This window comes from Argiope bruennichi, chromosome X1 (genome assembly GCF_947563725.1).
Source record: "Argiope bruennichi chromosome X1, qqArgBrue1.1, whole genome shotgun sequence".
Classification (NCBI taxonomy): Eukaryota; Metazoa; Arthropoda; class Arachnida; order Araneae; family Araneidae; genus Argiope; species Argiope bruennichi.
In genome coordinates this window covers 105,762,374-105,777,350 of record NC_079162.1, presented here as the reverse complement: position 1 = coordinate 105,777,350, position 14,977 = coordinate 105,762,374, and the positions used below count along the sequence as shown (strand labels likewise).

General features: G+C 28.9%; 1 long non-coding RNA gene across 2 annotated transcripts in view; it reads left to right on the top strand.

The window, feature by feature from the left end:
- The window catches only part of LOC129959132 (uncharacterized), a 114,922-nt gene that overhangs the window by 56,256 nt on the left and 43,689 nt on the right, over nucleotides 1-14,977 (top strand). For both annotated transcript variants that reach the window (XR_008783408.1, XR_008783407.1), the window contains exon 4: nucleotides 3,787-3,885. This is a non-coding gene — a long non-coding RNA (uncharacterized LOC129959132). The remainder of the gene's footprint in view (nucleotides 1-3,786; nucleotides 3,886-14,977) is intronic.

Here is a 14,977-nt window from a genome sequence, read left to right as displayed (position 1 = left end):
CACTTATATTTCCGTTTCACATCTTAGCATAATTTGCAGTTCGCTGTCAAATTTGATAGACGCGTTGCTGAGCGTATTGATTAATGGCGCATATTTAAAACTGTCGTTAATATGAAACCAACGTGTAGGCAGAGAAAGACGCTGCCTTAAGTAGATTTGCGAGAATACTTTCACGGCGGACTGTTTATTGAGATTGGAGCTCAGGGAAACAACAAAAGCTTTTATCATGGAAAAATGCGCAGCATGAATTTATATATATATATATATATATATATATATATATATATATATATATATATGCTTGCTAGAGTGCTTAACTATATATGCTAGAGTGCTTGACTGACATGAAGTAATATTCTAATATTGCATGAAATCTGAATTAAAATTAATGAAGCATCTACTCAATGAAAAATTATATAAATAATGATCATATTAAATTCGTAAAAAAATTATGAGCAAGAAGAACATATAGGAAAAGTAAAGGAGATTTTTTTCAACTTAGAAGAAATTAAACAATCTATTTAATAAATCTATAATAGAATATTGTTAATTCTTAAACTGGGGCTTAAATTTGTTTTGGTGAAAGAATAGTTATTGATTGAGATGTCTTGAGTTTAGACAGAACTGTAACATTCAGTAAAAGAATGCAACAAAAATGCATAGAAAATTTTCTTGATTAAAATTCAAAATAAAATTGATTATTGAAAGAAATAAGAAAAAACAAATATTCCTGTCGGCAAGCCAAAAGTCGAAGGTTCATTCCTTTTGTCGGAGAAGCAAGGAATTTATCTCCCTTCTTGTTTAATGAGAGATAGAGAGAGAAGAGATGAATTGCAACAGACGAGAGCTTTACAAGATGCCACAAGCCTTGTTTAAAAACAGCCAAAGTTAGGGGCTGAAAGTCATTTTCCAATCCTTAAATTCTAAATAACTTAGTTTAGTTATTACATTATATTTAAAAGCGACACAAAGATTAATTCGTGGTGAGCTTCATCATCGTGAGCCAATTGCCAGATGACGAGGGACACATCTGATCTGGCACTCCCATATTTCCTCATTGTACTAGAGGGTAGATGCTTGGCCCACAAGTCGGAATTAGCCTGTGCCAGGCTTATATATACTACGGATCTTTTGTGGAATCGGGTTTCGAACCTAGAACCTTCTAGCCCCGAAATTGAAACCTTACTACAAGATATCCTAATTCCTAACAAACTGCAGCTAAATAAAATTTTTGAACACATAAGTTGCTAATTATGAAGAGATAATAATTAGTCTAATTAAAATAATCTATCAGTCGTAAGACAATTACGAAGTAATAAAATTACAACCTTTCACAATTTCCTTTTTTTCCTTCTCTCTTGTTTCTTTTCTTTTTGAATTAGATGGCCCATCTACAAAACTATCAATATTTTTCTACTCTTTACAACATATCACTCGTAGCTTCAAATCCAGTAGTTATATATGTATATAACATTTAAACGACTGGTTTTGTTTTAACAACTATGGTGGAAGATATAGAACAGGAAATTTCACTAAAATAAATTATGAGGGTTATTACAATACGTAGTATTAGCACAAAGAATTTATCTGAATTGATGTTAAAATTTCATATATACTAACTTTTCCTCGAATTTGTATATACTCTATAGTTAGGCTGTTATTTGTATTTGTTAAAACTAGAATGCCGCCAAAACTTTTTTTAAAAATGGTTTTTTTTTTTTTATTGATTTAATTAGGAAATCCAGAAAAGAATTATTTCCTTTACTTTCTCCCTGTTTTTAATCTGAATCAGGCTAGAGATTAAGAGTCAATTTAAAAACCTGATACTTTGATACACTCAAATGTCACCCCTTCCTCGCCCCCCCCAAAAAACCCCTCCCTCCAGTTGATGAATCAGCAATTTCACTCCAAGCTGTGAATCTAAATTCCAGCATTCATCGTTTTTGGAACATCATTCAATTATTCTGAACGTTCGAAATAGTGTTTCATTTTCTGACATCAAAGTATTTTATGCGCCTAGATCATTTTATGGTTTTAATAAATAAGGGAAGTATGATTGAAATATGTGTTATTTAAACGGTCTTAAAAAAAAGCGATTCGAAATTTTCTTAGCTGACATACATAGCTCAAGTAACTTTTAATTTATTGATGCATATTTCTTGTTTTTTGATTTTATTTTTCTTGAATTACCTATTTTATTTGTACACATAATATAAATTTTGGGCATGGAATTCTTCTAATTGATATATTAATTTTATAATTGAAGTATACTATGATAGTCATAAGGGGCAGCAGATAACTGGATATTTTTATGATCTATTAGCCACCTTTGGCGACTAGTTGGCTCGCCAGGATTAATGGTGGCTAAAATTTTTAATTAAATATTTCATGTAACTTGGTTTTAATGGTTGCTTCGATAAGATATTTGTGACTTCAAATTTCAATAGATAGATCATTTATACTAAGAAACCATACGCCTTTCTGTTAATTTTATTATGCATTTCCCTTATTTTCTTTCAGCTCCTCCAAAAATTCATTAAAAAAGTGGATACACTTTAACACTGTAATGTAATTTCTAACCTAAAGCAATGTAAAATTTGGTATTTTTTCCCATCATATTAATAATATTTTAGATATGAAATTAAATCTGTCACAGATTTTTCAGAGATATATCGCTTAATATATCGCTTGCTTTCAAAAAATCTGCAAATATATCGCTTGATTTCAAAAAATCTGCAAATATATCGCTTGATTTCAAAAAATCTGCTTTGTCAAAAATGATTTGTGTTAAGAACAGGATATGAATTCGATTGTAAAGTAAAAAATTCTAAAAAATGTCTGCAAAGTGATTTTTATGAAAAGATTCTTAGGTTTTTGTATTATTGTTTGTGATACATTTAATATTCACAAACAATAAAACAAAAAAAACCTAAGAATTCGTTTTTTTTTTCTTTTTGAAAAGCTATTATTATTATTTTAATTTTAAGATTAAATAAAAATTATTTTTGTACTGTAATATTTTCGGAGCTTATCACGGAAAAACACCAAAATTTTACTTAATTTTCACTGAAACTTCTAATTAAAATTTCAGAAAAATAGATCCAAAGTGCACATTCCCACCCTTTAAAGTATACATGTGCCGAATTCTGGCCTGTAGAGCGCCAACACACACGCGCGTGCTCTCTTGTCAAAACAACCACAACCAAACATTCATATTTATTATAAATAAAGATATATTCCCTCAAAAACGGACAAATATATTTTGGAAATTGTGCCATGTACTTAAAACATTGTTTTCAAGCAATTTGTTTTTCAATCTGTATCTTACCATCTTCGAAAGCTTGTATTTTCCTATAGTTGAAAACTTGACAAGGTTTGGATATTTAAAGCAAATTTCTGGAGACATTATTCTCCTTTAATAATGATAAAAAAGACTGCATTGTGCAATACTTATTAACGTTTCTTTTTCTCAAGATAGATCTAATGACGTTTTAAATACAAATCAGATCTGAGGATGACTTTGAATTTTGAGCGCACCTCATATTAAAATTTTTAAGTATGCATTGTCAATGAAAATATAGCAGTAATGATATTAATTGCATTTATATATATATATAAAAAACCTTTCTATACTGCAAATTGGGGAGAATAATTTGGAAAGATTATAGGCTTATCACCTAACGGTTCATAAGCGAGAAAAACAGTGTTTAATGATTTGAACTTTGACAAGACCCACATCGGGGAAACGACAATCGATTAAATAATTTCAATCATTTCCTGTTTCAGGTTTCCTTCTCATCGGCAGGTGTCAGAGCCATCCCGTGAGATGTCGACAATGAGAGGAGAGCTTTCTGTAAGAATAATAAAAGAAAACATGGAAGAAAAGTATGTAGTGCGTTGTTTGCTACTTCATTACAATAACATTTACAAGTCCTGAACTGTTGTTAAGCTTTTAGATTCTATATAATTACTTGTAGTTACAATCAAGAGGTAAGTAGCATGCAAAGTGTATTCAAACACCTGCTTTTGGGATATTATGAAATGAATTAAGGGACACAACGTCCTTTCTTACAAGTATCATGCGATTCTTTTGAAAAATAAAGCGAATTTCAAAGTATTTTTAATTGAAAATTTTCAAAGCATTTAGTTAAGTTATAAAAGTGGTTGATGATAACTCCATCGACATAATATTTATTTAAACCGAAGAAATTCATTTTTAACCCCAAAAGAAGAGTGCATTCTCTATAATGTCTTTTCTTGAGCAAACCTTGGGCAAAACCGTAAATGCCAAGAGTGCTCAGAGTTTTATTTTCAGAATCTGACACGTGAAAGTTGTGCGTTCGGTAAGATAGTAAAGAAATCCAGTACTTATATAATAATTGGCGTGGGCGAATACTAGATAGGGAATGTCGATCTTTAGCATGAATCTAACATCTGGTCCGCGGAGATTTTCTTTTAGGAACTAACCATTAGCATGCATTTAATACCTAAATTCCAAAAGATCGAATATATATTTTGGACACCTTTAATTCGACTGAAATTAAATTTAACATTGAACTACAATCGTAGCCCCAAAATCTCTTACAAAATTTCATTTATTGAAATTTCATATATAGCGTTTGCATACAAGGTTTCATCATAGCATTTGCATACAAGTCAAAGTACAAATCGTAAGTACAAACAGACGATTAGTCTCTCGAAAAACTTGGTTCCAAATTTGATACAGATTTACATTTCAGATTTTCGTTTTCTAGTTACCCTACTCACTTGCACTCGGACAGCTGGACAGACACACTTTCTTAGAATAGATTTTGTCCACTATTTGACAGATAATTAAAAATTTGGTGTTAAGTCTATATACTAATTTTCATCTGCCTATCTGAAAGTGTTTTTGTGTTATATTCACAGACAGAAAGACCAGATTCTAAAATATGTGTTTATCAAATACAGGGATGTCTGAAACGTGGAGATCTTCAAAATCATGAGTTCGAGTTACAATATTTTCTTCGATTTCGAGAAAATAAGAATGCTGGTATATGGCAAGAGTAGTTATAATCCATTTACAAGCCATATGAAAAGTCTTTAATCCTGAAATATAATTCAACGCTTACTTAATAAATAAAGGGAAAATTATTAGCAAATTTAATATGCATTGCCAATATTTATTTAATATTAATTTAAAAAATCTAACTAAAAATAAGAATTAATTTCAACAAAACTGGCAAAAACAGTTAGAAATATATGTAGAAAAATAAATATATTAAACTTAGAACAAAGAAATTGTGTCATTGTTGATTCCTTTTTAATTATTAAGGATAGTTCTTAAACGTAAAATGAGTCTAAGAAGTCACATCAAATGGGTTTCATATGAAATGCTTTTTATATTAAAATAAAGGATTTGTTACACGCATTATTATTAAAACATTTAAATGGAAATATTACTAATGTAATGCAATTTCAGTTTTGATAAATTAAATGGTAAAAGTTTCAAAATTTCAACGTTATTGATATAGCAATTATTCATTCGCGTCTAAAATTAATTACAAAGCTCTTGATAGAAAATGCCTTTGATTCTGCCATCATCGCATAATACTCATCGGAATTATCCAAAATGGTATCACATAACATCAAAATATTTCACATGAAAAAACTGTTTCAAAATGAAAAACAAGTATATAAATCAGCCTGCAATGCAAATACATCAATTCATTATAAAATTCAAACTTCAAACATGAATGCTTAGAAAATCAGCTAAATTTAAAGATAAATTGGGTTGAATCAAATTGTTGATTGAAACCGCTTAGAAAATGACAATTTGCCCAGCTACGTTCTGACGTCTGTAAAATTGGTGAAAGGGTGGATAAATGAGAAAAATATTTTCCTAATCCCCAACCCCCGTAACTGAGATTCGTTCTCCAAATAAATATAGCATTTAAAGATTCTATCTTTTCAAGATAAATCAAATATTCTCGCTCCTAGTTGTTTTCTGTGGTAACACAGTAAAAATAATTTCATTTGTATCAGAAAATTAATGTCTGTACAATTTTCATAAGTCATAGATGTTGGAACTCTCTAGCTAATTAAAAGTAACTAATTAACTAAACAGTTTTCATCCAAGTTAACAATAATAAAATGATTATATCCAAATATTGTTAAGTATTCGTGTTTTATTAGAGATGTGGAATAGAAATAAGAAAATTAAAAGATTTATTTGGAAAATTTTATAAAATAAACCAAATAAAATATAAAACAATAAATTAACCAAATTAAAATGTAATTAATTTTTTCTTTTAAGACTGAAAATAGTTTTCAACATAAATTCCATCATTTATTTCCAGAATTTCTTAATTTCCAGGATTGATCCTGACATTTTAAAAATGTTCCTGATTTTACCTCTAAGCTTAGAAAATCAACTTAGAGTAGGAGCTTAGATTAAAATTCTATTGTGATGGCTACAGATTATCTATCACCAGCAAAATTAAAATTACATCAATAGATATATAAAAGTATTTAAATTTTGTAAAATATCCTCATAAAGGCATTAAACTGATGTTTATAGTCTGTGAAGATTTATTTTAATTGGATTTCGACCTGCTGGTACAGTTCCCCAAACTTAGAAATGACAATTTGATGTTTCTAGGAATGTATATTTATTTAAAATGTAACCAAAATTTGCATGAACTGGGAGGTACCGCTTAAAGAAACAAAATGTATTCATTTTTATTATTCAGGAACACCAATAGTACTTTGGCAGAAATTCGATTTCAGCTGCTAGAAATTCAATTTAAAACATTGTTCCAATCTTACGAAGCAAAATAAGAATCAAATGGGTAAAGGGAAAAATAAAGCAAATCGATGGATCGCGGAAAGAAAATTCAAAATACGAATCTAAAGAGAAATTCAGTTACAGGAAACATCAATTGTTCTCCAGAATAAGATTTAATAAATGGCTGCTTCATGCTGATAAATGTTGATCTAATTTCAATTAATTAAACATTTGTTTATCAGACTTTTTTCACGCTCAAGAAAGCTTTATTATTAAAGTAGATGAGTTTAACATTTATTCTTCGGAATATACACATTAAGATACATTTTTATTATAGAATTTAATATTCATTGCAAGCTGTTTGAAATGAGAAATATTCAGACATATACATGATTCGGGATCGGAAAATACAAGAAACATACTTAAATACCCTCCCCTTCAAAAAAAATCAATTGTTTCTTAATCTATGCATTATTTGTAATTCTATATCATACAGCTATCTATCGTATCTTAAATTTTTTGATAATTTTTAATGAAAAATAAAGTATTGTTTGTTATAAAATTTATTACAAAATTACATATTGGCATACATTTCTGCGTTTGAATAAACTTGTAAAATATATTTTTATGATTGTTGTACAAATTCGTAGCTCAATCTGATAATAACTGATGTACATTCTAACAGACAGGTATAAGTTAAATACGAAATATTTTCAGCTGTATCTTGAATAGCATAAACTTTTGTTTACTTTAATGACATAAATAATGAACCCATTCATAAAAAAAGTAATAAAATACCATAAGAACCAGTAAAAAGTATTTTTATACAGTTAGCAAACATAAGAAAGCTGAAGCATTTAATTATGAGGCAACAGTCATTAGTTTTGTGGCATCTTCATTTTGTTAATTTGAAATATCTAAACGATGCGATAATTTCTTCCCCACTATAAGACATTTCTGTTTCCTATATACGTTATAGAACAAATGTAAGCGTATAACTAATTGTAAAATATTCTTTAAAACTGTCAAAGCTTCTCTGACACTCGCTGAAGTATCACTAAATAGTAATGGGACATCAAGACTATCCTTTTGCTGAATACCCCTTTTTTTAAGCTCTACATTTAACAAGTCTTCCTCGTGATCTGGGCATCCCGGGTTCGAATCCCGGTTCGGACATGGTTGTTCTTCACCTGTGTTCTATCTGTGAGGGGTGTGAATGTGCCCCCCTGTAAAAAGGGGTTGAGCAAGCGAATGTGTGTGAGTTTCATGAGCTAGAAGTCAGACTTCTGCCCTCGGGTGCTCAGGGGTCTTTACCCTCAGAAGCTACTGCACTCCCTTTCCGTGGTAACGCGGATAAGACATCATCATCATCATTTAACAAGTATGTTTACGATACACTTAAAAAGGACTGAAACTACTTTCAACAAAGAAAAAAACATTGTATTGTCAAATAGTATGAGCTGAGAAATTTTCTTCCTCTCATCTATATTGACAGGATATAGGAATACATCGGATACTAATAAATATCTAGTAAATGCTTCAAAATGATCACCGTAGAAAATAAATTTAAAAGATAATCAATAATTAGGAACATCCAGTAGTAAGTTTCCGAAACAATACCCACTTGATCCTTGCTTAAATACCAAATTTCCCCTCATATAAATCTTCTCTCAATAGCTGAAAGTTTCTCAATATATTACCATCTATTTAGCCTATTACACCAATATTTCTCAAATCAAATTAAGTAAAACAAAAATTTCTTGAAGTAGATAGGTCAGAATCTATTTGCTGAAAAACATGACAAGCAAGAACTACGATATTCTCCTTATAGTCACACATTCGATCTCTGAATGTAAAGGAATTTATAATGCTTTCGGTTTGCTGGGTACAATTATTCCTTTTATAACATTATTGTAAAAACTATCATTAACGATATTTCAGGCAGTTTGCTAAGTTACAAAAGATACTAAAATTTTATTAAAAAATAGAAAGCAAGTAAGAAGGCAACTGTGACATCTAAACGTGCCAAAAATAGTTGACGCAGGATTTTAGAAACGAAGATTTTGCAAGGAAAAAAAATCCTACCGATTTCAAGCTATACTCCAGATGACAGACTCCAACAAATAGCAGATTTAAGAAAATATTCCAAAGAAATTTTTTGACAGATTTTATATGCTATTATAAAGGACAAACATCGTGTCAAATTACATCTGTCAAAAGAGTGTAAAGAAATAAAGCCACGACGGAGAAAATATAAAAAGAAATTGTGGAGGAACCGAAAGATTTTGATTTCATTGTTTACAAGTGAAAGTTACAATAAGTAAATTTTGACAGTTGTATTTTTACAATGAATTTAAGACGCTGAAGTCTCGCTAAACTTTATTTATGGGAAGATTCGATTTATATGTTGTTTTTTATTTCAGTAGGAATTATCATCATAAATATTCCAGTCAAAGACGTTGCAAATATAAGATGGAACTATGTAGATATTCTAAAATGATAAACATGAGTTTAATGCATGGATAACAAGCAGGTTGGCTTAGTTTAGTTACATTATCATCGTATTTTGAAGGAACACGAAAGCTATTGTGGAATGGAATTCCTAATTTGAATCGTGATCATATGACAGAGGGAGCGGAATCATCTCTTCAAAATTCTGCACCGCACTAGAGGGTTAAAATTTGATCTACGACAGCAGATTTAACGAGCTACAGGTCCACATGCTGTTTTGAATCTCATGGAATCGGATTCCAAATCATGAATCTCAGAAAGCGAGACCTTACCAATAGGCAATAAAACTTAGAAATAGCCGAACGACCCATTCTCAGCAAAGAAACGAGTTATCACTTTGAGCCATTTTAATACAATCAACATTAATTATAATAGAGAACTTTTGTACTACGAGCACCTTTTTTAATATTATCATACAATTCTTGATAAATTTATTTTGTGAACCATATTTACTTTCATTTATTAGTAATTCTTCATGTACTACTTCTGATTGCTTGGTTATCCTCAAAATCCTAATCTATCTTCAAAATTTGTCGGAAATCTTTCGAATAACTCTCTGCCTGAAGATTATATGAGAAAAACCAAATTTCTTTTATGATGTTGAGGCTTAAAATTGAACTGTTATAGGTTTCCTTATTTTTAGAAAAGCTACATAACTTTCTACAGGCAGACTAATCATTAAATTAGAATAAAAGGGGCATGGATATTTAACAACTTGCAAAAGTTGTATGCTTTTAAACATATGTTAAACCTTCTTAGGTATTAAATATTTATAAATAATTTAAATTACGTATTTGATTCAGAAGCAAATTTATAAACTCTCTGCTATTGCAGGCATTAAATAAATAAGACAGAAAGGTAAAAGTGCTTTCTAGTCTACAGTGGAATCTGTTTGATTTTCAAACTTTTTTTCCAGTTCTACAGGTTGTTTTCGATGAATGATTTTCGAAATCTTTATTATTAATTTAAAAGGCATTGTTACTATTCATGAAAACAGAATGATATACAAATGTTATAAATTGGACATAACATTTAAAATATTACTAAGAAAAAAGGATTCATTGAGATTCTTCAGTTAAAGAATTTCTAAGGAACCATAAATTATTTTTCCTAAAATTAATTAAAATGGCATTTTAAAAAATACTATCCATTAGGCTTATATCCAATAGTAGAAAATCCTTTCTTTGTCTCGAGGTTGGAGTGGAACTTTCTATTACTGACGATCTGTATTGTGCGCACTAAATCAGTCATTCTTGTATTAAATGCCATAGTGTTGGCCTAGAGAGGAAAATTGGGCATGGGTCTTTCTCTCCTTCATTAGGTCATTAATAGACGGCTGTTAATAGCCTAAATATGGACAGAATAACATCGATTAATGGCCTAATTTCAAAAGAGGCCATTAACAGATGTTATTCAAGAATGAAAAATAACCTAAAATTCCCTGACAAAACAGACACAGAAAGTCCGATCACAATCAGCTAGTAGTTAAACCTGTGATTTTCTTGGCAATTTTATCATTAGTTGAGAAGATAAATAACGGTAGAGTAATTTTCATTCCTTTGCTCTAACTCACTTTCTGATCATTTTAAAATTTAAATACTGAAGCTGCCCCGCATCAAAGCTTTTATAAAATGAATTTTATGTGAATGAATTATTTAAATCCCCTCCCCTCCAGTTTTTTATGAATGCAAAAAAAAAAAAAAAAATGTTAAAAATATTAATAAACATTATGCATTCAGAATTATAAGATTTTAAAATTTATATCAACTAAGAAGATTGTATCACCAAATTGGTTTCAATTTATTTAAATACTTATTCAGAAGCATGTATTACATTATTGGAAATTTGAAATAAAAAATTTCATCCTGTGCTTTCTTGAATTAATTTTTTCTTAATTTACTTTACAGTGTGAATCATTTCAAATGAATGTGCTACAATAACTGTGATGGATTCTTATTGGAACATGACTTGTTTCTATTATTTCTGATTAGACATAATAAATAAAATGCTAATCATACACTACAATTAAAAGGGAATCAATCTAGGCAAATTAAAGGGGAAATATGGCATTTTTTGTTTATCCATATATGAGCTAAATATGAAACTATAAAACTTTTATCCTACTTAATATACCTCAAAAGTATGCCTTTCTAGAAAAGTTTTTAAGAGAAATCGGCCCACATTTATGAAGTCCATCTTAAAATCATAAGAAATTAATTACATTACCAGCCGAAAATCAGTGCAATACTTATAAGCCTTACATTTTATCTCCAATTTTATTAACACAGTAAAACCAGGAAATCAAAACCATGACCTTTCCTCTAATTTACCAGAATTGCCTTTTGTGCATCTTAAACCATCAATATTGTAATTCTTTTGTTTATATTGTTTTCATGTGCTTGAATCTAAGAAGACTTTGCTTGTTTTGAAGAGAATTTTTTAAAAATTCTAACCTCTTTTCTTTCTGTATTTGCTGATGTAATAATATTTCAATAGATTCATAGTTAATGAACTTTTTTAGTTTATTATTTTTCATGCTTATTTTCCTGATTTTTTAAAATTCAAGTGTACGATGATTTAAAAAATAGAATTCGTCAGAATTTAAGAATCCACAAGTTAAAAATTATATAAAATTATCTCTATTACATGTATAAAAGAAATATTCTATGAAAATGGCCATTAAATGTATAAAGGAAATATTCTGGAAAGTAATGTCTATTAAATACATAAGAGTAGGTAAGTACTTTTAAATGAAAAATTAACAAAAGTGATAAACTTTTCTCCTAGTTTATTCAAATGTAACGATCATCAGAATTCTATGGCCGCTCAGTATTAAAAGTTTAGCCAATGGCTGGCTACGCATTCAAATTTGGAATAAACGCATTTACAACAATGTTTCTCAGCATAATTCCATGAAATATTTTTTTCTTTTTTTGAAAAGACGCAGGGCCATTAGGCAATGGATTTTTATTCTATTTTTATAAATTCGATTAAAATAAAAGTTACGAATAATTATTTTTAAAAGATATCTAGCATAAAATTTTTATAGATTGCGAAAATTACCAAAGAGCAAAAATTACCAATACTCTACTAAGTACCAAAATACGAATGCTGCTAAAGTTCTCAAATATCTAAAAATATTCTTATTAAACTGTTAGCAAAATCTCACCAGTTCCTTAAAATTAACAACTAATTAAAGTTAGTTCAGACAAAAATTGAATGATTGATTTAATACGTTAAGAATATTATTAGAGCTTTTGTTTCTTCATTCTTTTTAACTGACAACTTTAAATCCAAAATCGAAACAAATAACCAATAACATTGTTTACCGTCGCATGTTTTTTCTAATTAATATGCATACTGATTTTGGATCATTGGGCATAGGTTTTATGTGTTTGATAGTATCCGAACTATAGATAGCACTAATGTGTTTCTTTTATGTGTTTTCTCGAAGAACCAACCGAAAAGTCAATAGAATCAGAATGTCGTATACTATGGTTGTATATATTTTTACATCCTTCAGCAAGTTTATTAATGGTTGAGTTAAAAATGTCCTCGCCCTTTTGGTCTTCGCCATTATCGAATGCGAAATCCCAATTTCTACTTTGGAATTTAGCAACTGAGATATGTTTTTTTGTTTGTTTGTTTAAATTAATTGATTTACTAGTGTGCAAATAAAACTAAGCATGAATAAAACGCGATCGTATTGTCCACGTTTTATTTACATTTTTTATGCTGGATTGTAGTAAAGATCAATGATTTGAGTTCTGTTATTTTCATTGTTTCATATTTTTTCGAATTCATTATATTCTCACTTCAAGGGACACTTAGAAGTTATTCTTATTATTTTCTTTCAGCAATTTTTTTAAATTTTATTTTGCATTTGGCAATGGGTTTTTTTTTCTATTAGTAGACCACCATTTGTTTTAATCCGATTTTAATTATTAGTTTTAATTTGAGTATTCGTGAAAATTATGTAAAGAGAAAAACAGGATAAAATTCTATCTAGAAGGACACATATTCTAGTTATTGAGAACCTCTCAACTAAAAATTAAAAGAGAATAATCTATTTTCTGGCTAAAATATGGAGTAGTAAAAATGTGAAAGAGCTGTCTACTCCTTTGAATGAATAGATAAAGTATTTAAGAATATTTTATTTGATTTTTTTCGGCACTAAATAAAAATTCCTTTAACAAAATAGTTTCCACAATTAAGAATATAATTAAAATAGACACAACTTTCACACGATGCTCCCTATTTCATTAACTAGAAGATATCGTACAAGTATAATACTAGTTTAATTAGACAACTGGAATTTTAACAAATGCTTTAGACATTGCCATTGTTTTAGGCATTTTATCTGCACTATCATGACAACAACATTATCAGCGATCCTGTGACTAAATATTTGAGAGTTGTATCTTGCCTTTTGTGTAACAATTAACAAACTGGCTAATTGAACCCTTTGTAAAAAAAATTGTGTTATAACAAAATATCAACAACTTCCTCCTAACAAGCATTTTTCTCTCTTTGACTCTAATAAAACTTACATTCACCCGTTTCAGTTCTAAATAACATTTTATAACCAAAAACAAGCTCTTTTTTATTATATCAAATTTTGATGATTTACAACATCATTAACAATATTCGTTATCATTGTCATTAACAATAGTCATTAGCATTATCGTTAATAACATCATCATTTTTTGTTAACAATATTCTAATTAATTCTAAATGAATTTTTGTCGCATTAGTTAAACCAATAATTATCAGAAATACTAAGCAAACATATTTTAGATCATTCTTTTAAATGAATGATGTGTTTTCTGATCAATTTTATCAGAGAAATAGCAGTGTACCAAGAGAAACAGCAGTGTACCAAGATCTATTTATTATCACGAAGATCTATTTATTATTATCAAGTATTACCGAGATCTATTTATTATTATCAAGTATTACCGAGATCTATTTATTATTATCAAGTATTACCGAGATCTATTTATTATTACCATTATCGAAATCTATTTATTATTATCAAGTATTACCGAGATCTATTTATTATTACCATTATCGAAATCTATTTATTTGGTTAATATTACAAATGTTTTTAAACCAATCAGATTAGAATAATTTACAATTATATAACAGTTATCCTGCTTTATATCTTTAGTTCTATTTAAAAATTTATCGTGCTTAAATTAAGAAGTGCTCTGATAAATATCCATATCTTAGTATTAAAATACTAAATATTATTAATATTGCAATTAAGTATTAAAATATTAAATTATGCATATAAAATTTTGGAAATAAAACAAAACTAAAATTAGAAGCAAAAAATTGCAGAAAATAGTTGACTACTTACAATCAAAAAACGACTTGAATATACACGTGACATGAAATATCCTTGTTTTTCACAATTATGTATGCTTTAATAATCTCAAACATTGTTTTAAAATCTGTGAAAATTTCCTTTTGCAAAGAATGCTAGTTCTAATTTTTTGTAAGACAAAAGTTTAATCTATCGAAACTTTATGTCATCTTATCAGTAGTAGATCATTTTTTTGGCCGATAGGAGCCTTATTCATTATAATGCATACCAAAATTCTCCCATTAAGTTCTCAAGCATTTGATAAATGGTTAGATCATCAAAATGGAATAACAAGCCTCGGCCGAAACTCTGGTATCTTACACAATGTCATA